Below are 24,989 nucleotides of genomic sequence, written 5' to 3'. Positions count from 1 at the left end.
TGGAGAATCTTAGATTCCCATTCCTGCACTTTCTTAATACTGATGGCAAACTTGTACAGAAATTGGTATGGCATTGCATCTACTGTGAAGTCATTTCACAGCTTGGTTTGTCTCTAGACGGCCATCTGTCAGAGGTGCTCTAGTGCACCCTGCACTGAACAGGGAGCTGAACTAGATGGCCTCTATGGCCCCTTCCCACTCTGTAATTGTATAATACTTCTTTGCTGCTTGAGAACTCAAAGAGGCTGGTGTCCAAGAATGCTCTTATTTATGCTTGATCTGCAACCAGGAAAATCAGGGTGTTTGCAGTCATTATTTTTGATTTTGTATCAAGAATTATTCTTGAGTTTGTATCAAGAATTATTCTTGCACATTACAAGAATGTTGTAATGCACATTACTTTGGGCAGTGCATTTCAGAAGACTAATAGAGCAGTCTTCTCCACTCTGCAGATATGATAGAGCACAATTCCCATAATTCCCAGTCAACAGGCTATTGTTTGCCTCTTAACAGAAAGTGCCAGGTGGCCTGAATACGCTATATCTGATGAAATGTCCTATTCAATGTCCTGTTCTCCAATGGCCAGAGGGATGGGTTTTTTTTTATTTTCTTCCATCATTAGTTGAAAAACGCTGTAATATTAATCCTTGTGTGATATATTTTTTTCTAAATGAGGTAAGCAGTACTTATAAACTAATGATATCTTATCCATAATATGAAAATCTATGCTGCAGATTGGAAACAGGAGCTTGACTAAAATCACCCAATAAATTGATTGGTACAATGGGCCCCAGAGTGGGGGAATTCTTGCTTTATGGCTCAGGTTTTTAGCCACTGAATTAACCATTCAGGTAAGGCTCTGACTGCTTAGAAATACAGGAAATAGGGACATTCATCTAACCTGTGAGTGCTTAGAGCCTTTTTTTGGGACTGAGCAGCATGTAATTCACAGAAATAAAGAACTGTTACTGGGCTGGGGGCCACATGGCCTCCAAATGCATTGCATTCCTCAAGCAGTGGGTGGGATGAGGACAACAATTAAATCTGATTTCATATCTTTGACATCTAAAATGTAATTAAAATGTAATATAGTTAGCATAATCATTCTCTCATCATGTATTTAATTACTTATTTTTACATTGAACATTACAATTGTGTAATATCTTTTGGAGGCATACAAATGGCAGGAATCCTTTCTGGTTTGTGTGTGTGTGTGTGTGTGTGTGTGTCTCCAAGCTTAATGAAGTTATGTTCAATTTATCTGCAGGAAACATTTTATCACAGAAATGACCAGCTGTGTAATAATTAGTGGCGTGGAAAAAAATGGTGACATGTTTCTGCTGGAGAGGAGAACAGATGAATATAAATAAAATATAAATAAAAGGACACCAAAGCCCTCCTACTCAAGAGGGAGGCTAAAGGAATGCATACTAACATGGGAAGAAAATGAGGGCAGGGAGGCCCTGACAAAGCAAGATCTTGGGGTGTCTGTTCAGAAGAGGTCTCAGATGCTCACAGTGTCAACATCAATAGGACATTTATACTGAATGGAATTTGGCCTCTCTCTGCTGAAAAATTTTCTCAGCAGAATGTAACTCTATAAAAAAACAAGTTTGCCTCTCTCTCTTTTTAAATAAAGATTCCAGGAAGTTTAGGTTGATCTGCAAGCCCATATTTGATCGCAAGAAAAAGGAAGGCATTTAATTTCACATAGGAAGCTCATGTACCCTGTTCTATTTTTCCCAATGATTTCCTGTTATCTTTGCCAACCTGCTCTTCTCTGGATGAATTAAACTCTCATCCTCCCAACCAGTAATGACCAATGGAAAACTAAACACACATACTGTACACGTTTTTCCCCAAATTTTATACTTTTTTATTAATAGGTTGGAAGAAAATGTACAAGTGTTTTTCCTTGTTCTTCCTGTTGTGTTTAAAAACTCATTAAAAAGGATTATTTAAAAAATGACAAATTGTAGCATTTGTCATTTGGCAGTCATCAAAGGAAACTGTGGCACCTCCACCTGAAAAATGCTATAAGATTTCTCTGACTGCAGGAAGGCTTCTTCTGGCTCATTGCTTAGAACCATCATGTCATGGATTTGGTCAACTGCATGCCTTATGCCTCACCTGGACTGGACCTATAGTTGCTTCCATTTGGTCTCATGAGTGCACAAAGCACAAAATTTTGGTCCTCACCCATACCATATCAAAGGGAAGGACGCTTCAGGTTTTCTTTAAAAATGAGCCTTTTCTAAATGGTGCCTTCCAGATGTGTGTGGGGACTTTAAGTCCCAGCGTCCTTGGCCAGCATTATGGGGGATCATGACCACAGTGGTTTTCTAAAGTGGTCTGCTGTCCAGGCATTGCAGCCTACTCACGTATTTTGTTTGGAGCTCACTGTATCACTATCCTGACCTCTCCTCCTCCACTCAATGATTAATCCTTCCCTCATTGCAAGAAAATCACGTGCAGGGCTGTTTTTTCCTGCATACCAGTCAGAAAAGTGAGAGTTGAACCCTGTCTGACATTCTTTATGCCTGTTAGCAACTAGGAGAGAACAAGCCCATTGGCTGCTTCAGTCAGAGAAAGGCCAGGGAAAACGCCCAAGCCTGAGTTGGCAGCCGGTTCATTTGTATGTGAAAAGTTGCAGCCTGAGGAAGTTGGAGAGCAAAGAAGCATTAAAGAGGTGGAGTGGGATGATGTCATCATGGTTACTGAGTACCGATATTTAGACAGAAACAAATGCAGAATGAAGAGCGTGGTGTATGCAGAAATGTTGCTTGCATCATTGTCTTGACCGGATATCCTCCCAACCCTTCTCAGATATGAGCCTAATGAAGATAGGATCTACTAATTTTTTACAGGTTATTTGACTCAGTGACTCTTGATGGGCTGATGGGATTACAGAGGATGACAGAATAATGATATATGAATCCAGGATGTGACTCAGACTGATATATCCCCAAACAAATTTCATCCAGGTCTAGTTATCAGCACACTATTGACTAAACCAAGTGGTACCATCTTCTCTGGGATCTGCCAGTGAATCACATTTCAATCTGAGATCTGCAGCTCATTGTTCATCAGGCCAAGCCACTCCGGATGATGATGCAAAATGTGACTACTATTTTTGTAATACTAAAGTAAAGGTTGAATGCTGGGCTTTTCTGGCTCCATATAAAGGATGCCGGAAGTGAAGGGGAGATCTTTTCCACAGCAGGACCCAAACATTCTGACAAAACACTATGACCTTACTACTTAAAAGAAAGAAGAAGTAAAATCAAGAAAGAAGATAGGGGTGGAGAATGAAAGCATACCGCCTTATCCTCTTTACAGAAGATCTACTGAAAAATACAGTTCATGCAACAACCTGTGGGGAAGAGATTGCCTTGTTCATACTTGCTAGTTGATATAAAAAGGTTAGATAAAAGTAATGATAAAAACAATACAATTATGAAAGCAATATAAAAAGAATACTTAAGAATTCTGTCAGAGTGGTACAATACAATGTCTCAATTTTTAGAACAGTCTGAAAAATAAATTACAATTTTAAGAAATTGTAAAGATCTCAAATAGAGTAATCATACCAAAGCTGTCAACCTTTTATATGGAGACACTGGTAGTTTTCATTCATAGTTACTGGAATATGTACTCTAGCTGGGTAAACAGATATAAATTTGCAACACTAAAATTCTGCTATATGAGTATTGAAAAATGCAGACTTGCCACAACATATGCTGGAGCTGGAGCTATTTGGATCCCTGGCAATAGCTGAGTTGTTTAGTATATATCATCTGAAACATTTTTCCCAAGATTAACTTCCATGATATTTCATGTTAAATATTTACTAGCTATTATCTAAAATAAATATACACTGTACCAAACATCTGATAACTTTACAGATACGTCACTTCCATATTTGATCTGGATATTTGATTTCAATATTAATATATTTGCAACATCTAGCTAATATGCAGTGGTATGCAGTATTGGGCTGTGTTGAGGAAGTATAATAATAATTTACAATTTAATAATTTTTGAGATGCCTGCCAAAATCAATGCACCAGCAAGGCTAAAATTCACATTCTGAATTTTAAAGTAACATTTTACGTTCAAAATTTTACCCTTCGATCTGAAATGTTGCATTCAAAATCTTCATGTTAAGATGGGAAATATTAAATTGAAAATTTTGTATCAGTGTTTTATCTGAACACATTCAAAGGCAGTTTATTAATGTAAAAATACTATAGAGCTGGATTCACTTTGCAAACCCAAATAATGAATGGAAATTGAACACTTTGATGGTATTCAGTCATCCTCAACAGAGAACCAGATTTTGTCTATTATCACAGAGACTTCTTGTTTTGGGATTGACAATTGTAGCGTCCAACCCAGAAATGACTTTTTTAGAAGTTCTGTCCAGTCATGATATTTTGGAGAAGGCACATTAAAATAACACATCGAACTTATTTTACTTCAGTGCTGTTTGTACTTATTTCTTCTTTGGAGTAGCAAAGCCTACAGAGCTTGGGACCAGCTTCTAAAGCTTCTAAAGACCGTGTTTAACCTTTGTATTCAAATACTTTAGCATACAAGCTACAGAAAATGGGGTGACCTAACCCTCCTCCATTTTCATCACCACTGGGGATTTGCAATCAGGACCTATTTTTTTGGTCTTCCATTTTAGCATTTGGGACATGCCATTTCAACTCAGGCAATGCGCCTTCAGAAAGGGAAGCATATTCAAGAGGTGGTTGAGTGGAAACGTGTCTGTCCCTGCCTTGCTGTGGTGAGCTCCCAACATAGCCATATGCCAGCAATGTCTGGGAAAGGGGCCTGAATGGAGAACTGCTCATGACCCAGTGTTCTAGATCAGTGTTTCTCAACCTTGGCAGCTTGAAGATGTGTGGACTTCAACTCCCAGAATTCCCCAGCCACCAAGGTTGAAAAACAACAAGTGGTTGGAAGGTAAGAGAAGCTGACTGCCCTGGCAAGTGGGAAGCTTTCAATGCGTATTTTTGTAAACAGCTAGTCTCCCCACATACAGCTTGCCTCAATTTGTCTCTGAGATTGTTTGCATGACAATGGACAAATGCCTTCAGATGTGTGTAGAAAATACATGGCCTGTAGGAGAGGCGAATTTTTCTGTTATTCTTTGTGAAGGGGGAAGGGATGTTTATTTAGGCATGGACCTGGAACCTGAAGGGGTAGACCAAAGCACTTACTTATTGGCCAGCTTAAAATGAATGGTGGGCTGGCTGTCAGCGATTTGAACTTAGCTATTCATCAGAAAAAGTGAATACTAATTGGCTGATGGTTCTCTCCAGCCTCTAGACAAGCCTTCATCAACTGGGTTCCGTAAGAAGCCACTAGGGGTTCCATCAGAGATTGTGAATGAAAAGAAAATAAACATCATTTTCTGAACATTGTATGCTGTGCAGTGCTAGCACTTGCAGTGGTGGGAATTTTTATGTGCCATGGCTCAGCTGCTGGCCTGCCACTTCGCTGTTGTTGTAAAATGTGGATTGTATAGGTTAGAAGTGAAATGCATTTTCATATTTTTTTTATTTTTATGCAGTGTTTCCCTGAAATCTGAAAATTATTTCAAGGGTAAAAAGGTTGAGACAGGCTGTCTAAACTGCCAGCATAAAAACAGGGCCCTGTTCACAGTCGTGATGGTTGGATAGATCTACAAAGTTTTATAATCCTGGATCAGTCTCAGGTGGATTATGAAGTGGGTTTATACGAACTGGAAGGTGAAAAGATCTCTCAGCATAAAAAGGAAGACAGAGCAGCTCCACCTCAAGGGAAAATGAGCCTTCCCAATAAAACCAAGCAATGATGCATTCCATATGGTGTGGATGTAGCTGTGACTGGAGCTCCAATAGTTTCACTGTGCTGTATGATTAAAAATGGTTTGGGCTTCCAACTCTTCTTGTAGGGTGAGCTGCAGTTTTTCAGTTATTTGTATACTATTTTCATAGTAAGTCTGCATATGATTGAATTGTTCGTGTGTGTGTGGGGCCACGTGTGTTGGCGAAAAACCTAAATATTTGATTGAAATTCATTTAGTTAATTTCAGTATGATTGCCAGGGCAGTCTCTTCCCATCCTATTAAGAAGTCTGCCCAAACTGGCACCCATCACGTGTGCTAAAACTGCAGTTTCCGGGATGTTAAAATTATTATTCCAATTTGCCAAATAGTTGGGCAGCATGTAGTGGCTTGGATAATTGTAAAAGCTAAGCTGATTCAGGGTTAGTTAGCTCTTTGGATGGGAGATTGCCAGGCAAACCCAGATATGGCTAGATTGAGTTGTTGAAAAAAAACCCATAAGAAAGCAATGGGAAATCACTTCCTTATTGTTTTCAGGACAACTACATGGCCATTTTCATGAAGTCACGAGAAACTGAGCTCAACTTAAAGCTGACTTTATATTTTTATAACCCCAGTTATCTGGAGAGCACCAGGTTGGAGAAAAGTACATGTTTATAAGTCTTCTTTGCTAAACTGGTTGCTCAGGTCTTTGAGGGGAAAATTCCTCATTCCATCTGGCAGGACTCTCAACTGAAAACAAAGTGGCATGGTCCTCATTTGCATGACACAGGATCAATAGACATGCCCCTTGCTGGGTGGAAATTTAGAACAGTAATAGCCTGCTGTGCATGACAAACAGGAAGACTGAACCCTTTTATGTCGGGACAGATTCTTGATGAGAGATTAACAAGACACCAGAAAGCTGCCATTCTGACAGTGTGTGGGTTTCCAGGCTTTTTACAGGATGGGTACTTTAGGAAGCTGACTGCCTCCTCATTAAGGAAGCAAGATTACAAAGGGGTCTCATTTTTTTTTTTTTTTTTGCACCCAGCCCTGGATTCAAATAACAGTAAAAAATGAAGGGAAGTAAATGTTTCAGCTGCACATTCCTTAGAAAAGCCTTTTAGAAACCCTAATACTAGCAGGGGCAGAAAGCATCCAATATGCAGTTCAAACAAAGAATGCTGAGATCTTTAACCAGTGTTTTTCAAACTTGGCAACTTTAAGATGTTTGAACTTCAACTCCCAGAATTCCCCAGCCAGCATGGGGAGTTAAAGTCCACGCATCTTAAAGTTGCCATGTTTGAAAAACACTGCTTTAGACTGATCCTTAGAGTTACATATGAATGAAATATTGCAGTCTTGTGATCAGTTGTAGGATTTGATCTTGCTGGAAGGATGGAGGTAAGATTGCTTCTAGTTCATTTCTTTTCTTTCCTCATTCCTGATGTTATAGCAGTCCTGCTCCATCATGCACCCTGAACCTGCTTTGTTTACCACTCCCTTGATTCTTGACAGTTTTCATCTGTATGCCATAATAATGCCTGCTCTGTGGGAATGTTCAGGAACTCCACAGGGTAAAAAAAATGGATTTATGCCAATAAAGTCACAAAAGACTCTCTCAGGCACATGGGATCGGTACAGAACACATAGGAAGCCATGAGTGAGAAGCGAGGGGTAGCTTATTGTGATTTGAAGACTGGTGAAGTGAGCTATGGCAACATGCCATGATGGTAGCACTGGCTGTAGGAGCAATACATCTGGCACAAGAAAAATGGAGACGTGGCATCATTAAGTAGCATATTCATATTGTGACTAGGCATGGTAAACAAAGCAGCTGCCAGACAGAGAAGCCAGACACTGTAGCTCTGCATCTTCTCAGAGAAGCCAGACAATAGCAGGAGTCACACTGTTACAGGATGTAAAGTACAAGGCCATGCTCAGGACCATACTGATCCAGCTTTTGTTGACAAAGACCTCAGGGTGGTGTTGCTGCGATGCATTTCTCATGCAAAGTACATTGAGATGTATTGCCCACGCTAGGGGTATCTCCAATGTATAGACCTTCCCATCCTCCCTCCCTCTGATGGACATTTCATTAGTGGATGAGTAAAGTCTCACAGCTGGATATCTATATTGGACAAAAGTAGCAACAGATGTATTACCTTAGGGGTATATGCATCATTTCTGTTGTATGAGGCATGCAATTTAGCCTTCATTACAAGATTATATCATGTTACAGAAAAACGCTAGCAAACATTTTCTGGTGGAATAGAGCAGTGTTTCTCAACTTCAACAACTTTAAGATGTGTGTATGTTAACTCCCAGAATTCCCCCAGCCAGCATTCTGGCTGGGGAAATTCTGGGAGTTGAAGTCCACACATCTTAAAGTTGCTGAGGTTGAGAAACACTGGGCTAGAGCATGGTTTTTCAAACTGTGCTCCGCCGAAGTCTAGGGTTCCAGAAGAACTTGATGGGGTTCTGTAAAAGGCTAAGAGCAAAAATCAAACAGTTACTCTAATGCAGCCAGGGGCATCCATAGCACTTTTTCTGAGGTAGAGTGGAAAGAATAAAAATGATGACCACGAACTTTACCTGCAAAAAAGCCCTCTGCCGCAAGGCATTCTCCTGTGACAAAAACATCACAGCTGCCATTTTGCCCATGCCTGTCCTGCCACTGCTAAGTCATCCTGTCCCATCCCTGCCTCCCTCCCTTCACCTAAGCAAGATCAGTGGATGGTTTTGGTGAATGGAGCAGGAACCTCCCTCCAATTTTTCCCACTGCTAATCAGCCCTTTTAGTATGGAGAGGCAGCAAGTAGCGGCAATTAACCCAAGTTTTGTTTTATTGTCAGTTTTCTATCACTAGAGATTTGCCTCTTGATCTTGGGTTTTGGGAATGTTTGTTTTTAACTAACAGGTTCAGTGGTCTGAAAAGTTTGGAAACTCCTGGACTAAAGAAGGTCTGGACCCTCTGGATCAATGCACCAAGAGGAAATTCATTACCTGTTACATTTAAAAGTTAGATTGGTAAAATTAGTTGGTGGGTTGAAAAAGTATAGAGCAGTGTTTTCCAACCAGATGAGCTTTCAGATGGGCTAGGACCTAACATATCCTGGAAATGCTGGGAGCTGAAGTTTTAACATACCTGTAGAGCAGCATTTCTCCACCTTGGCCATGTCAAGGTGCATACTGGCTGGGGAATTCTGGGAGTTGAAGTCCATGCATGTTAACATGGCCAAGGTAGAGAAATACTGCTGTAGAGCAATAGCCTGGGAAAGGCAACTTTATAGTATATTCTTGACCTAATCTGCTTTCCTATTATCCAAAGGGAGAGTATAAATTACTGGACAGGGGAGAAAGCTCAGATAGCAGGCCTGATGGTCTGCGTTCAGTCCATTAGGGAATGGCACAATCTATCATTGCCTGGAACCAAAGGTACTTTTATGATGATGTACTTTTACGATGTGACCCAGCTCAGATATTTATTTTTTGCTAACTGTGCCTGAACCAATAGATTTCCTTGATTCTTTGCCAATTTGTGCAGGATGGTGCAAGAGTTTAAGGGGAAGCCCTGACTGTAGCATGAGGAAATCCCCTTTGTTGAAGGAAGCGTTGCTGGGAAGGAACATGCACAAATGCTGCAAAAACATCCCTTTTTTATCTAGGAAGGAGACATTCTGTGCATGAAAAGGAGCAGGGCTCTTTGGAGGGGGAAGGGAGCCAGAGGGCCAGGAGAAACTTGAAGTCAGCTTGACTTGGTCAGAAATCATATGGATTTGGCTCTCAGCAGAAGCCCGAACAGTTGATATGACTGGCTGCCCGAGGCGCTGTGAACTGGACCCCAGATGAGGCTTATTCTCATTCCCTTTCAAAAGAGTCTCCTGTGGCTATCCCAGTTTGAACAAGCTCCAAGTGTTTCTTTTTATCAGCATTATTATTCTTTAATAACATTCCCTCATTCGTTTCTAAGGCTTTGTGTAGGCTGAGGGGTCTGGGAATTCATTTCCTTTTCTTTGTCTATTCTGTGCAAATTCCAAGCCAACTCAGTTTTCCAATGGGACAGGGGGAACTCAAAGGCACATTGCAACAGTGGAGGTGGGGTCAGGACACCAGTCAGGAGTGGATTAAGAAATGGGAGAGGGGCTTTCTGCTCTGGCAGTCTCCGGGGCCTTACGTTTCTCTGAAAAAGATGCAATAATAGTCTTAAAGAAACTCATATGCTGGCAGCCACGTAAAGAGATCATTCTTACAGAGGGAGAGTTTTCCAGACAATATTGTAAATTCTTTCCTGTTCTGGGAAGTTGGTTACTTTTCCCGAGAAGTGACCCAAAATTTGGTAATTCCCCATCTTGATTATTGAAATGTGCTCTATGTGGGGCTGCTGTTGAAATAACAGTCAAAGCTACCAATTTTTATTGATCCAGAAGATCTAGGTAAGGATCTGATTTCTGAAATAGCCAGTGAGAGGCAGGATGAAAAGTGGATTACATCTGATTTTTTAAAAACTGCATGTCAACTTCAAAATTCAAATTCAATATAAATTAAAAAGAATATTGATTCAGATCTCATTTTGAAATTGTTAGCTTTGTATTACTTGCACAAATACAGGATGTTTGGCTGGCTTCAAGGCTGCACTGAAATTCACATTGTGATTTTGGTTTGGCTGGACACAAGTTAAACGTTTAACCATGTCTTTTTAAAAGTAAATTAGAGTTGTACTGCAGACTTTCTCACCATATTCTCACAACAGAGCTATTTGGAGAAAGAAGCCATGTGCATAAAGTGCGCAGAGAGAAGCAGATACTCATCTCATCTGGATTACGGCACTCATCTCTTGAAATTGCTCTTTTGTTATGTGCCACAATAGGTGGCTTAAAATTACCTGTGTCGTGACAACATGCAAAAGGCATGAATGATATTTCTTTGTTACATTATCTAAAATATAATATGATATAAAAAAAATCATAGTCCTATATTTTACTTCATTCTAATGTTACTGCTGCTATTTTTGCACATGAACTTCAAATATCTCCTATTTTGGTTGGGTTTATAATACAAATATAAAGTGTGTCGTGGCCAAAAAGCTACTTCACATTATAAATGCCACTTTGCTTCTTCTCTTCCAAATCTGGACAACCAACGGAAGTGAAAGAGACACTCATAGATGATTGAACCTTCATGGGTAAAAAAGACCTGTGACCAGAACGTTATAACGTCCAATTTTAACTAGTACTAGGCTGTTTATTCTCCCTCCCAAATCATTTTGTTGATTTCCAATAAGAGAAACCAAGCTGGAAAATCATTCACAATAACCTGGAAGAGAAGCCACACTGCCCTGAGCAGAAAACTGCCAGGCATGCTTTCAAACCCACCAACCGCTAAGGGGAAAAAACGTAGCTTTGTCATTCTTACTGGAATAGCCGCTATAGCTGAGTTACTAGATAGAAACCACTTAAAAATAAGGCCTACATCTTGCCAAGTCCAAGAAGCTTAAAACAAGACTTGACAGGCAGACCACATGTTTCATGGCTTTGGGATGGAAGATATTGGGAAATTCTTCACTTTTGCCAGTGGAGAAGTGAAATGAGGACAGGTGCTGAGTTCTAAAATCACAGGAGGAGGACTGGATGATCTCTGTCTTCCTTCCCAGGATACTTTTGTCTTATTAAACAACAAGAGCAGAACCCTTTGGGCCCAAAGTAGAGGAAAAGGTGGAAAGAGGGAAGGGCTTATTTTGCTTCCCAGCTACAGTAATCAAGGGCAGAATGTCATTTGAAATGACTGGGTTTCAAGCTGCTGCACAATAGAAGACTGTCTTTTTCAAGAGGTGTATTGCTTGGAACTCAGCCTTGGCATGGGAAGCCACAAGGAAAGTCATCCTTAACAATGGTGCCCTTATCGTTCTCCTTCATGGAATTTAAGTTAATTAAACGATACAGTGTATTCTTCTATCGTTTCATAGTTGCAAGGGAGAAAAAGAAGTTAAATAGTATTTATTAAAAACATAGCATGATATATTGCAGGGAACTTCAGCAACCTAATCCCAGATAATGCTGATGCGTTTTCTCTGGACACAAGAGGATGGAAGAAATGTTCCTAGTACTGAATCAGTTGTACTGTCCTGGATTTGGAAGACAAATTGGCAGACTAGTTCTTAGTTTTTGAAGGATGGATCCACAGATCTATGACTAGAGTCTAATTTGCAGAGCATTTTGCAAATGGAAGAACAGCTGCTAGTTTCTCCTCCCTCTGCAGCTGTGATGGCTCTCAAGGCTGGCTCCAGTTTTGGAGGAAGGAGGAATCCACTGGAATGTTTTCCTTCCACTCAGTTAGATACTTTTTTTGTTTCATGGAACACTAAAACTTCTCACTTATTCATCCCTTCTTTCACCAAACCTACATTTCCTAACTCTAGAAAAGAAGCTTAATTATGGAGAACTAATGGGAAAAGGAGAAACAGCAGTGTTCTTGTTGGCTGTCATTAAGGACTAGGTTGCCATTATTTACGTCAAGGCTACTAATTTTTTGTTTCATAGGGTAATAGGTTAAAACTAACTACAGCGAGATTATTGCATGCACAAAGATGGAAAGATTTGGCACTACCCACAATGGAGGAATGGTTGGTGAAGATAATGGAACTTGCTGAGGTGGCTAGATTGACTTCTTTGATCATAAAAAAGACAGTATCTACGTTTATTGCTGACTGGAAACCCCTTATGGACTTTTTGCATGAAACAGGAAAAAAATGAACTTATGATTTATGGTTTTGCTCATTAGACAGGATAGATTATAGAAAGAAGAGATTTATGTTGTAACCATAGAATAAGAGGTAAATTTATAATTGTACTTATAACTGCTGTAAAGAAAATCAGAAGCCACTTCTTTGTGTCTTTTTTCTTTCTTTTCTATTTTTCTTTTACCTTCTTCCCCCCTTTCTTGCACTTTTAGCTTTCTCTTTGATTTCTTTCTTTTTCTTTTCTTTTCCTTACTTTAATATAAAGTTTGTATTAGTTTTTATTTTCATTTTAAAAAAATATTTAATAAAAATTATGTATATGTATATGTATATGAAAATAAGTTAATAGATTAAAGTCTAAAAAAGTCAATAGCTTTGGTGCCAGCTTAACAGAGACTTGGCTCTTCATTACACAATCATTTACATTTTTTCCATGACCCATCCTTTTCTACCATGTTTCTATATGGATACCTTCCAGATGTGTGGACTTCAACTCCTAGAATTCCCCAGTAGTACATCCAGAGAGCATTTGGATTGGAGAATCTGATGTATCCTGCAGCTTTTCCTAGCCTTGCCTGTTGGATTAGTCCAATACTAATGTTTATGGAATTTAAAAACTAGTGTTTATGGAACTTAAAAAGAAAATCTGGGCAGTTCTGGCAATAATAAAGAACTAATGAATCCAAAGCATGAAAGTTCAGTTCAGAAGTTCTGTTAAGTGCAACTGATACCGGGTGGTGCACAATCCCTTTTGGCATATACAACCAGTCCTGGTTAGATAATGGCACTATTGCAATCAAATGATCACAGGTGTAGACAACACCCTGACCTGTGACTGGGGTGACACATTTCCAGTTTCAGGGATGTAGCCACTGTAAATTGTCCTGAATCATCTTGGAAGCATGATACAGGACAGTAAGCATGTCTCTTTGCCTGTCAGATAATGAAAAACTACTATTCATAAAGTGTCCCTTTTCACCCTCCCTCTGGATCAGACACTGTTAGCTGGCAGTGCCCTTTGGGACAAACTGAAGATAATATAAACCTGTATGGTTACAAAAATATTTTTTAATGAAATCATTATTCAGTTAGCTTTTCCCTCTTAAAAAAATCAATACAACTAAGTTATTTATTTAATTTATTTATTATTCAAATTTCTATCACCACCCATCTCCCCCCGAAAAGGGGGACTCTGGGCGGTTACATGTAATGTCATGTAAAGTTACATGTAATGTCACACACATAAATATTTACTTATGCCGTAGGACTCTGCCTCTCCATGGCAGCAGTCTCTGTTCTGACTTAATTTCCTTTTTGCACCTCAGGAGCAGGGGTTCGGGAATTTATCCTATGCAGGGAAGCTCTTTATTAGAAGATAAACATGCTTGGATATCACCTTTAAATTTTCATTCTGTAACTGGGTGAGGTTTCATTAGGGGATACTGAAATACTGATTGTGAGTAGAGATTATTAGAGGTTATGAAGGCTAGGAATCCAAAAAGAGCCATGCAAGGGATTTGTTATTAATTAATTGATTGATTGATTTATTTCAATTTTTATGGCCGCCCATCTCAACATAGCAACTCTGGGTGGCCAACAGTTAAAAACACAATATATGAACCATTGGTAGCCATAATAAAACATTATCACAACCATCAGCACAACCATCCCATGGGATCTGCAATATGTTCTGATTCCTCATGCCTGGTGACATGTTGAAAGGCCAACAGAATTGGAGATAATCTGATCTCGGGGTTCCAAAGAACAAGTACCATGCCCCAAAAGGCTCTCTTCCTGGGTCCTGCCACTCTTTAATGCATGGGATTCATAGCATGCCCCTCCTGCTGGATCTGATGGGACAGGTAGACACAATCATGGAGAGGTGGTCCTTCTGGTCCTTCATCATCCTACCTGCCAGCAAATGTTTGCGGTCCCAAAGCCATCCACAGTGGATTAGGCCAAAAAATTGGATCTTAAAAAAACATTTATTTATATATTTATGGATTTATAGGGCCAACTCAAAACAATGTTAATCCTGGGCAGTGTACAACAAAAACAAAGGAAGAACAAAGAAGAATAACCATACAGTGTTAAAAAAAGAACAACTCAATATATAAAATATAAAATGGTGGCCAAATGCCGTTACTTGGATTTTATTATATTTTATATCTGTATTTATTGATTATTGATATTATTTATGTTTTTATTGAATTTTAAATGTTTTATTGTGAACCGCCCAGTGTCCGCCGCGTGGGAGAGATGGGTGGTGATAAAAATACAATATGAATGAATGAATGAATAAATAAATAAATAAATAGGGAACCAAAAGGGGACTCTACTCACCTGGACCCAAATGTCTGTAGAAGAAAAAACAGGTCTTAACAGCTTTTCTAAAAGCAAGAAGTTGGGGAGTTGGTGGTTTTTAAAGTTGGTGGTGCTTAAGGCTCTGGGCCTTAAAGGAAACTGCTCATCCGGGCTACAAAATCCCAGATAGCTACAAGATGGCACTTCAGTTTTTCTGGTACCTAGTGGCTGTCCAGATGTTTGCAGCCCAGATATGGGATGCTGTCCTGTCTCCCGTCTTTCCTTCACTGTTGGGATAGAGGAGGAGAGCAAGAAGAGGAAAAGAGCAACCAACAGCAATCACCAGAGAAGCCACCATCATCTTCAAGGGTTCTGTTGTCACTCCTGCTGCTGCTAGCTGAGGAGAAGGCCGACTCAGGAATGACACAGAGGTGGAAGTGGCAGCAACAGCAGGGGTGGCAGATCTTCCCCCTCCTGCCTCCTGTACTGCTCTGCCCCTATGACAGATGTTGGAACTCCATGCTGGGGAGAGTATTTTGTGTGGCAAAAATCCAGAGAACCCTTACAGAGCAGCAAAGACTTCAGGTTTTCTGTATCTCTGTCCCTCCCTCTAGTGATCATCCTAATTTTCTAGCTCTATCCTGCACAGTCAGGTTTGTTGAGATTATGGGTCAAGGAATGGCCCTGTGCCTACATACCACAGGTTATCTGCCTCCCCTGCCTTCACTATATTTACACCAATTCCTTGTCAACTTTTTTTAGATACTAGACATCCTTATGTGATCTCAAGCAGCAGCCCAGGTGCTGCTATTAATTTTCAATAAATCACCTGAAACCTTGTGAGCGCATCAAATCATATGAGATTTCAGCAATTGCATGTCAGTGAGAAATAGTGAAACCTGATATGTTCTTGACTGAAATCTTATGAGATTTCAACATTCTTGCCTAAAATCTCACAAAATCACCAATGAAATGCCAACATTGTAGATTTAGTAGTCTTGCAAAAATTCAGCACTTTTCTTAAAAAAAGAGAATCAAAATATTTAATTGTGAGAATCTACAGATGTATCTAGGCATGCTACAGTACCTGTTGTTGATTTACTGGTTGGCTTTGCATAGAATGCAAACCAGCATTTTAGAATTGTGAATGCCTATGAATCAATGCTAAAAATACTGGTATGTCTGTTTGTGGGGAATAGGGGGCTCTAATGAAATGAAAAAGTAACTGAATTTTCCATGGTTAACCAAAATAGTCCACCATCTGCCCTTTAACATAGATACCAACATTGCATTTATAAAACAAAATAGGGTTAGGCTCTTTCTTTGTGCTCATAAATATAGCATTGTTCTGGATGTCAGCACTTATAATATACTGATTGAAATAAGCATGTTGTTATATCTGTCTTGGAATAATGTATACATTTGGATTTTAGTACCAAGCACTGCTGAGAATGTTTTCTTTCTCTAAAATTCATGCAGTCCTCGATCTGAAAACAGCCAGATAATCTCATCTGACAGTAAAATCTGTGTGCTGTAGAAGTCAAAAGAAGCAGCCAGTTTTAAATAGTCAGTCAGAAACTCCCTTGGGATGAATGAAGAAAGACAGTGCAGTTTAAATCCAGCATAACATTTCTTTCTCACAGAAAATTTCCCTCCCCAATAGCTTTTGAGATGGTTGCAGTAGCTCTGAGAACAGAAGAAATAAATAAATAGAAAGTACTTACTCTTTTCTAGTGCCTGCTCTTACAGAATGACTTACGAAGTCACTGCATGGACTAGAAATGTATACTATAGAAAGGTGTTTCCAGATAGGCTATTTGCAGGTGAATTGGCACCTTGAGAGCCAAATTCTGGGCACCAACAATCCCTTTGAGGACCATGCTTATCCTGTTCCCCAACCACCCTTAACAAAGTGACATAACTTAATTCAGTATTAGATTCCTCCTTTTTCAACAACTGGATCAGACCAAAAGCTCATCCCCGATCAAATATCTAGAAATTTGGAAGCAGAATGAGCTCAATCACAAGAGCACCTCCCTATTCATGTTCCTCACCAATTGGTATTCAGAGCCTCTGATGCTAGAGGTAATGTATTTTGCCATCAAGACTAATAGCCATTGATACAGGTCCATTGTTTGTCTAAAGCCATTCAAAGTGCTCATGGTTACATCTTGTGGTAACCAATTCTATGGTTTAATAATGCACAGTGTGAAGTTCTTCCTTTTATTGCTGTTGCTGACATGGAAAAAATTGGGAGGGCTCATTCATGACAGTGCCAAGAAGTGTACTTTAAAGCAGTTAGCTAGGCTGAAAAAGGCCCTATCTTTAATTGTCTCCATCATAAAGTTCTATAAATTGTTAAGATATACTAGGTACAAAATAAACACCCATCATGTGTAAGGTTATCAGAGCTGAGCTGCAGAAATCAAGACAATCAAATAATAAGTTTTCTGTATCTCTTTGCTGCCATTTCGCAGTTCAGATCTCATAGCCCTAGTCAATGAGCTTTAATGTCATTTTCCTTTCATCCTTCCTTGATAAACAGTGAGTGAAATATAATTTTACTCTGATGTGACATTCACAAGTAAACTAAGAAACTCTTTTGGGCATAAATTCAGACTCTCATTGAATTATCACTGCCTGTATTTCATTTCATTCCATCCCCTTTTCCAGCCACGTGTACCTACAACCAGGGATAATGTTTCATGCATCTGATGAAGGGGCCTTAGTTTGTGATCATTGCATGCCATAAATAAATGTGTGAGTTTTTAAGGTGCCACAAGACTTTTTGTTCTGCTGCTGAAGCACAGCTGCTCCTCTGAAAAGAACTAGAGACAACATTCTCTCCTGAATGGGGGGCATCCTCCCCCACCCCACACTAGCTATGATGTCATTTAGGTTTGGCTGTGAGAATGGACAAAGGAAAACTGTTGTTTGAGCAAGAGCCGAGGGAACATTGAGAGGGGGTTGAGCCATGATTAGCTCTGTGAGCAGCTAGGGATGTAAGATTCTTCTTCTCGAGGTGGGACCTCTTCCTAGGCTCAATTATTCTATAATGTAACAAAACTGGGATATGTAGAAATGCCAGAAATCTCCAGCAACCTGCCAAAGGAAATCAAATCTAAGTATACACACTGCACCATCCACATGGCTTGAGGAACTGGGGAGCAGAGTCACTAGGGGTCAAGCTCAATTTGAAGATGTTAGCTTTTATTCCTTGGTTCTGCCTGCCCTAAGGGGTTCAGCCACACTCTTCCTAGAAACAGCAAAGCAGTAGGGTACACCTCCCCCCTCAGTTCCACAAATATAGGTGACAAGGTCCATCATACAACAGAGGGTCTGTGTGGCACATTTGCTCCTAACAGGGTTGCTATAGGAAAGGGCAGAAGCTGGGGGGAATGCAGAGGGCCTATTCACACCCCAGCCCTAATTCAAAGGTGATGTTTGAGTGGGGGCTGGGGAGGATCTCATAAAGGATTAGAGAAATATTTGCTTTGAATGGGAGTGACTTTAAGAGATGGGGAGAACAAGGCAACTATTTGAAAGAGAGACAAAAATGGCAAGATGAGGCCGCATGGAAAAAAATCACCCAATTCTATTCATTGCAATTAATGGCTAGAATGTAGCCTTCACCTTAGCTTTCAAGGACGAAGAGGAGAGAAATTAAGCAAGCTGTTTCTGTATCTTATCTTGCTCCTGTTCTTGTGTACAAAAAATGGCTTATGAAAGACAGGTGAATCCCTCTGAAATTATGGGTGAGAGGATGCTGTATATTATTCAAGGAGTCATCTGAACTTTGGGACAGTGATCACATATTAAACCAGCTCACTGAGAAGCCATGCTGCATACCAAACTCAAGCTTTTGCTGCTACAGTGAGATGGTAGAGGAAGTATTTCTGCTTCCTCAGGGCTAGCCAAATAGATTCCTATGAGTTTTGGTTCAGCTTTAATAAGGTATTTTCTGTTAAATCTTGATGTTGAAATCAGAGTACTGCAAACTGTGGTAATTGAAATTACTTATTTGCAAATTTATATTTAGTTTCTTGGCAGAAGTCCTAATCCAGATGCAGTGGGATTTCTAAGGAAAAGAAGGAAATAAGTATTCAGATTATATTGTACTTCATCACATTGTTATTATATATGCCTGAATCCAACACATCTTGGACTTCAGGACTACATGAGGGAAAAGGCTTGGGATCTGTCATCATCTTAGCATAATAACCCAACTGAGACATTTAAACAGTAAGAGCTCATTATGTAAGTGCTTTAGTTAAGCAACACCCCTCACCATTGTCACTCAAATTATCCCGAGTCTTTGGAAGCAGCTGTAGGGTCACTGTGGCTGTCTGCAGGGAGAAAGCCTACATTTGTACAGGTGTAATATGAAGGCCTTCCTTCTGCAGATCTATGACAGCAATTCAGTGGGAGGGAGCAGTTATATGGAATGCTTTTCTCCTAAATACTCCAGCTCTTGAAGATATGAACATTAATGAAGAAACCCCATTCATCCTACAGAAGTCCTTGCTGGAAACTCACTGGGCTTTTAGTTTTGAGAGACTCTGAATACTGATTCAGTGATGGGAAACCAATAGCCATTAACTCCCGCTGTCACTCATAAATGAGGGTGGCATCAAGTCATTTATATCATCCCTGGCTTTGTACTACTACAGTTGAGGAACAACAACCCCTAACATCCTTTTATGTAGACTGCTGGGAGGTGCAATTCACCAAACTCTAGTGGACCTCAGATTCCCCAGCCTCATATTTCCAGAACAGCCAATAAATTGGGCTTTTAATGAAATATACTACCTTCCCACTAAGGTGAATATTCACCTTAAAGGCTAAGTTAAGTGAGAGAAATGGTATATGGAATTGAATCTCCTGATTCTTTAATTTTGGGGCAATAGAAATTGCAGGAGGACCTGACCTAGATCAGGACCATGTTGTTGGGTGTGTGGAGGTAATCCTTTCCTTTTACCTTCATTGCCCAATTTTTCCTCTCTTAGAGAAAGTGTGCCTAAACCCAGGCTTAGTTATAGATTTATCCAGCAGAGAAAATAGTATCAGGAGTTGGTGATTCGTAGGGAAAACAGTAGGAGAGGAAACAGCACTTAGACTCCTGACACATTGGCGCTTTTTTCTGATATGGTACCTTTGACTAGTTCATGTTGGTGTATGGATCACACAGGAGAAATGAGAATAACCACTTAAGCAATGTCTATACACAAAAACACATTCTAATCATCCTCCTTAAGGGAGGGATTAAGGCTGATGAGAAGTGTGTTTCATAGCCAAGTTGAATAATGCAGCTGAATTCATAGATAATGCAGAATTTCACCACAGTTTGGAAACTGCCTTAGCTTTTTGCATCTACCATCTCACTGTATAAATAGAAAGATACTTTCCCCCACACTCTCCCCTGCGGGAAGCTCTGGTCAATGATACAGGCAGGGTCATAGGGGAGACAGCTCCCATTCAATTTGCCTGAGAAAGTCAAACTGCATGTTAATGCTACATGGTTTTTCCTATCTTTCCATTTGATGGAAAAGTGGTGGTTTTTTTTCTTTCTATTAAAATGCATTCTTAAAGTCCATGTTTACACATCCTGCTGATTCATGGAACTCACACCTTTCACCTACTGGTGAAAGAAATTAGGTTCACTTTTTAATCCAATAGGTACAGTTCTTTGGATCCAGCTGAAACCTTTGCTGTGTTCTCTGTTGGGGTATAGATCCATCGAGAGAGTCCCCTTGCCAATGTTGCCACGTCACTGCCACAGGGCACATGAGATTTCCCATGGTTAAGCTTTTTAAAATGTGTGATTGCAGCAAGAGAAAGCTGGGATCCAGCACAACAGTAGATACTCCATGGTAGTTTTATGGGAATGTGAGGGAAGGGTATTGTTTTCCCCATTAATAGATCCCCATCCCCATCTGGAAAAGCCCTTTGTGAAAGCCAGGCAGAAGTGGGAACAGGCAAATTATTTCAGCAATCAGTGAAGAGATTTAGACAGGAATTCTTTCCTTAGAACAGCACAATATCAATTCAGTGTTTTAGCCAGTAATGGAAAGACTTCAAAATGTCTTCCTGACCCTCGCCAAAAAGCTACAGCATATTGGGAAAGAGAGGACTTTACTTCAAGGATCTCTCAATAAATAATATCGACTGAAGACCCTTGGCTTATGTTGTGTGAGAGATAAGATGATGAAAAACCACTCCTTCTGGCATTCTAAGATTTACGAACTGTTGTTATTACTGCTGTATAGCGTCATTTCCAGGAACTTTATTCAGAATGAGAGGATGGTCTCAGTACTCATTTCCTATTCTGCCTTAGCCCCAAGGAGAAATACTACTAGGAGAAAGGTGGGAAAAGCAAGGATATTGGACTGACCATGAGCTACAGTGTTATTAAATGTGGTGGCACTCAACACACATGTTTGAAATGTATTGAAGATATGAGAAGAAGATGGAGACTGTGATATGTGGGGGAAGCTCACCTTTCCCTTTTCCAGAAGCTAGGAACAGCTTCAGGAAAGCTCATTTTAGCAAGCATGCCATGAACTGGGAAAAACAGACCTGCTATTAGTAACAGCTGTTCCCCTGTTAGCCTTTTTCCTCTGCTCTTGGTGCCATTCCTCTCCTGTCTGTATTCTTGAGAATCCAGCTGGGATTCCAAAGTTCCAATGGCTTCATCCTCCTGCCCCTGGGGTTTCTGTTGCTTTATTTTTGTTGCAGTCCAATTCTGATATGGTGGTATACTCTCACCCAGTTTGGAAACTACCCCAATTAGGAAGTTCAAAGAGAAGGGCCCAACCACAGATGGGCCCTATGTATTATGATTATTAATACATCCATATCCCATTTTTATTCAAAGTGACAAATGTGAATTTTCTATGTGGTCTCCCATCTATGTTTTGACCAGGAGGCTCAGACCTGCATAGTTTACCATGGTGGTGGCATCATGTGTTTTCAGATGCATATGCCTTGAATTCTCAATTGCCACAACTAAGATCCCTGCCCTCCATTTTGGCTGGTAGGCAGGTTCATCTGGGAGAAAACAGTCTTTCAATTACCCTTTCTAGAACAACAAAGCAGTGTGTCTTGGTATGGGAAATGTCTACTGCCTTAGTTTGAATTTACTACTTTTTCATCAGGCTAAATATATTTCAAGCAGAAAATCGTGGACTTAAAATAAGTTTCCAAAATATTTATAAGGACACCAAAGACTAGTTTCCAAACATGGTCAGAGGCCCTGGGAAATCAGTTGTGCAAGTCTGTCTGGAAGCATCAGCTCTCTCCTTCTTCTGCCTTTTGGCAATTTGTCCTTGCGGCTTCTGGCTCAAACCATCCCTGGCTCTTCACATTTAATCTATCGTTGTTATAATCTTTCCCTCCCTTTCAACATTAAGAGTTTTTCCTCTAGGTTTTTATTTCAATGTGAATGTTTTATAAAAGAACTGTAAGCCCCAGAACTGAAGGGTGGCAGCTTCTGACTCCAGCAATTGGACAGGGGTGTCTGTAGGGTATGGTCAAAAAGACAGGATGGCAGCTGGGATGGTGCGACTAATGCACTGCCCATTTTATATAACACACATAAACAATGGGTGGAGCCATGATTGCACAGTGGTGTCCACTATCTTATTTTTTTGACCATATCTTGTGGACACCTCTGTAAATAGGGGTGCCATTCAGGTAGAATATCATAGCAAGTAGAGCCAAAAAGAAGCTTCTGCAGGCAGCTTGCTTCCCTCCTCCTTGCAAGGCGGTGGTGGTGAAATAAAGGAGAGCCAGTTTGGTCTAGTGGTTAAGGCACTGGGCTAGAAACCAGGAGACTGAGAGTTTCAGTCCTGCCTTAGGCATGAAAGCCAGCTGGGTGACCTTGGGCCAGTCACCCTCTCTCAGCCCAACTCACCTCACAAAGTTGTTGTTGGGGAAAATAGGAGGAGGAAGAAGTATTTGATATGTTCCTTGAGTTATTTATAAAAATAATAAAGGCAGGATAAAAATTAAATAAACAAATAAACAAAATAAATGGTGACCTAAAGGAATGTTAGTCAGTTTGCATCTTCTCCTCCTCCTTTCAATCTGTTATATTTTATAGATTAAAAGTCCAAGGGGGGATCTGTCTTATTACTGTACTTGTAAGCTACTCTGGGAACCTTCTTTGGTTGAACTTTGAAATAAAAGTGCTTCCCCTAAATATTTTAGCACTTCTCATCTTGTAGTGCACCTGTGGAGGAAAGAAGCCACTGATGGTGGCTGAGTTTTCTGATTGCTTATCTTACATTTCTTGTGTAAAGGCTGCCCTGCCATCCCTGCATTACACATATTTAAATGTTACAGAGAGGGCATAAATAAAGAATCCAGTTATCTCCATAGATTGACCCATCTCCAGGGTTTGACGGTACCCTGTAGTCTTCTACTGATGCCTCACCAAGACCTGGCACCACAGTACTTGGTTTCTGCCTCTGGTAAATAGGTTTAGTTTTGCAGTAGCACTATAAGCTCAGATTTGATGATTCCCCTAAGCTGTTAGTATTATCTTAGGGGACAAGGTATTAGCTCTGATGGGGCCTGCTTAGGTATATGGCCCTGGCTGAAATCCCAGTATACCAGATGTTTCAGGTGCTAGGCTTGTATGAAGAGTACAGAAAGCTGTTTCTGTAGAACAGCTTTAAACCTTATGTTTATAAAATCCTCCTCCTCAGATTACTGGGAAATGCTCAAAGTGGTATTTGCAAATTGGAACTATTTAGGAATAAGGTAAGAGTCTATACATAAATGCTTTATTTTAACTTCTTCTACCATCTCTGTGTCCCTCCAACACTGTCTCTATCGTATAGTGCTGAGAATCTTCCTGATAGCTAATTTCACCCAATCTATATCACTGAGCTGTTCTACCTACCTGCTACCTACCCCAGCTTTTTCATCTAGTTGCATCAATATTGTTACAGGAAATGTTATAGCTTGAATTTGCACAACTGGAATGGGTGAAATGAATTTACTTAGTAGTAGGAACTGGCTTAATGTCTTGATATCATTAACTTTCCATTTTTGTACCTCTCTGAATTTTGCAATACTGTTCTTTGATATAAAGCACATATAGAAATGTGCACATGAGGAAAAACAGGGTACATTAACAGGAATATATTAGGAAAATGTTTGGAAATAATGTGCCTATTAAAGGAAAGTGCATATGAATTTCATGCATAAGTAAATGTGCTATAAAATGCATATGAATTTTCATGTGGACTTTTTTAAAACATTGCAAACATATGTTGTAATGGGATGGAATAAATTTATATTTGGAAAAAATGCAAAAATTAGAAAATTCAAAACAGAATCATCAACCTCTAGTTCACAGCCATAAAATTACCTTCAGTATTTGGCCACAAAGATGATACCATCCGAAATTCTATGGAAACATTGTTTATGTTTACAAGAGCACTGGATTAATCTGCCATCACAGTAGGTAGAACTATTGATCCCAAATCATTTCCCACAGCCTGCCGACCAGCTCTGAAGCCTCTATCCAAATACCACCTCCTCAGTGTCACAACTCTTTAAAATGTTGGTTTAAACCACTATAATTAACAAGCCTATAAAAACTGATCTTGGAGTTGAGAAGTTGCCTTTGTCATTTCTAATGAATGAGAAAACCAAGTTAGGGATGAATGATCTTGTTTTTATGAATGAATGGGATGACCAGCCTTTAAGAAGCAATCCCTTCACAAATCTACATTCTGGTAGATATGTCACTCTCTTGGAAGTCTGACAGCAGGACCTTCTTTTCATTGCTGGGATCAAGAGAACAAATGACAGATGCTAGCACATGTTCTGCTTTTCAGGCAGCCAGCAGAGGTCATTGTATCTCTGACAAAACCCAGTGCCATCTTTGTAATTTGGGCTGCTGTCTTACGCTAAGCATGTTGCCACTGTTTGACTGGCTTCCAAATAACTTCTTAGAAATAGTTAACACAACCTCCATTAGTCAATCAACTCTGGACTTTTTGCTGGCTACTTACTTTCCTTCTTGAAAATGTTGGGGGAGGACTAGGAGAGAGTTGTTAATGTTTTAGAGGAACTGATTTAGAGGCTGGTTATAGCAATGGGTTTTGCTCTGCAGCTA

The sequence above is a fragment of the Candoia aspera genome, chromosome 1, assembly GCF_035149785.1.
Source record: "Candoia aspera isolate rCanAsp1 chromosome 1, rCanAsp1.hap2, whole genome shotgun sequence".
Classification (NCBI taxonomy): domain Eukaryota; kingdom Metazoa; phylum Chordata; class Lepidosauria; order Squamata; family Boidae; genus Candoia; species Candoia aspera.
This window is presented reverse-complemented; position numbering follows the sequence as displayed.